This window comes from Orbicella franksi, chromosome 12, assembly GCF_964199315.1.
Source record: "Orbicella franksi chromosome 12, jaOrbFran1.1, whole genome shotgun sequence".
NCBI lineage: Eukaryota > Metazoa > Cnidaria > Anthozoa > Scleractinia > Merulinidae > Orbicella > Orbicella franksi.
Window position 1 is genome coordinate 14,452,730 of NC_138156.1, and position 2,311 is coordinate 14,455,040.

Sequence of the window (2,311 nt, forward strand, 5' to 3'; positions counted from 1 at the left end):
GCTGGGTTTAACTGCACAGTGGAGACTGATGGGCATGTGTGCAGTGGCCCATTGACCCATGAGACCAAGACTGGTAGTGGGAATCTGGAGTTGCTCTCAAAATGTACCAATGGCCACAGCAAAAAGTGGGTGTACTCCGAGGTGCTTACTCAAAAAAGGAATCAATTTACCTAAATGATTCCTTTTTGCCTGCAGGGATTATCATCTCGGGCAACAACTACGAGAAAGTCAGCCTGCTTTGTAAAGCCCTTGGCCTAAATATAGTGGGAAGAAACATATTAATGCGTTTCCAGAAGCACTGTGCTGCGCCAGTGGTGGAGGAGGTATCGATGGAGATTGGCGAAATGACTCCCCAGCTCACAGTGCCTGCTACCGCATTTACACCCCCATGGAGCAATTCACCGACATTGTAGTCGACTCTGAAGTAAGAGACAAAAGAGAGACTGAGGGCAATTCCACTGGAATGGAAAGAGGCACTGAGAAGGTTACTGGAGAGAATGGCAACCATATTTCCATTCGACGATGTAACAACAGATGCCTCCCCAATAATCATCAAACTTGTCAGGGATTTAAAAGGTGTGTAAATCAATGGTTAAATTTTTGTTTGCCAAAGCTTAAGTGGTTGTCTCTAAAAGAGGTCAATTAGCCGACCTCAATTTTTCATATATAACAGTGGGATCCATAAAACCTTACCTGAGAAAAAAAAAAAACCCAAAAATTCTCAAATACAGTACAACATGATTTTAGTGTATTCTTATTTGATACATGACAGTTTTTTTACTAGTTAGCTTCTTCAACAGTTGATGACAACAAATCTTTATTTTGTGCTCTCTCGTATTTTCAAATATAAGAAGAAAAAACAAATACCAATAAATCGATTAAATAATTTTAGGTTTAATATTTTTAGATCTATGGTGAGCATGACCACTTAGACATAGCAAGAGTTATTCATGGTTTATGTGGAAAAGTTTGTTCTAATGTTTATTATTCTTTTGATGCTGACAGAAAAGTTTCCCCAACAGATGGAGCTATTCCATTCGCTGAAGAAAGCTTTTCATCAGGTAAGTTCAGCCAGTAGTTTTGGGAATGTTCAGTTTTTTCATTTTCCATCCTTCACTTACATAGCAAGCGAAACAGGTCATACAGGACTTTGAACAGCCTCTTTTGCAAATTAAATCTGTATGGAATTGCAGGATCATGAAATGTGCTATGTATCAATTAATAATTTCACATTTTTGCTGCATTAGGTTCCCAAGATTAAAGGCTGTGGTGAACTGCAGGAGTAGACTGACTGTATTGTAGATCATTTGTAGTTTTGCAGTCAGGATTGTAGTGGAAGTGTTGAAGAGCTGAAGGTGCTGCACTTTGTTTTTTTCCTTTAGAAGTAATTGTAGTTTAAAATACTTTCTCTGCCATGGAGTGTCTTGAGAAGGTGAAGAGAATTGAGATTGTATTGTACATGTACATCGAAATAATTGATATCAATGCAATACAATACAATACAATACAATACAATACAATACAATACAATACAATACAATACAATGTTTGGCTTAAGTCATTGAACTGCTCTTAACGACTGTGCAAGTTTGCTTGTAGTGTAGAACTTTGTACTACACTGTTTTAATTATTTTTTATACTTTCGCATTCAAAAATTGGAAACTTGGTGTGGTGCACTCCATCATGTCTGTGAGGACACGTGGGACACATGGGCCACAGGGCAGTGTAAGCATGATACTATCAATGACATGGAAAGCAACAGGAAGTACTTGGAAAAGGGGTCCAAAGCCACGGCTGTACTACACAAGATAGTGCTTGATCCAACATGGCTGAGGGCCCCTTGTGAAATAACTTTAAGAATTCCTAGGAATTCCTAGGAATCTAAGGTGTGAATTTTCACGGTAATTCGGACGCAGAATTCCTAGGAATTCCAAGTTTACATAGAGATGACTTGGAATTCCTAGGAATTCCTAGGAATTCCAACTGAAATATACTCACCTTGAAAATTCCTTAAAATTCCCAAAAATTCCTAGGAATTTCTGAGAATAACTTGGAATTTGTAGGATTTTTTGAGAATAGGTTGGAATTTTTGGGAAAATCTGAGAAAAACTGGGAATTTTGTATCATTTGTAGGCCAGACAAAATTTTGATGATAAATGCCCAGCATTAAAATAACAAATAAAGTCACTGATATCACATCAAACAGGTTTTAAATGAATGGTTTATTACATTGGCTCTCATGAATTTAAACATAAGAATAATCATCCTGTTTCTTTTTCATTACATCAAGAATCAAAAGTAAAACTGAAAA

The 2,311-nt window shown here is 37.2% G+C and overlaps 1 long non-coding RNA gene across 1 annotated transcript; it reads left to right on the forward strand.

The window, feature by feature from the left end:
* The first annotated feature begins 248 nt into the window (after positions 1-248).
* On the forward strand, positions 249-1,350 carry LOC145462500 (uncharacterized). Its single transcript, XR_014041201.1, has 3 exons — positions 249-576; positions 1,006-1,061; positions 1,248-1,350. It is a non-coding gene; the product is annotated as an uncharacterized LOC145462500 (long non-coding RNA).
* Positions 1,351-2,311: the final 961 nt, after the last annotated feature.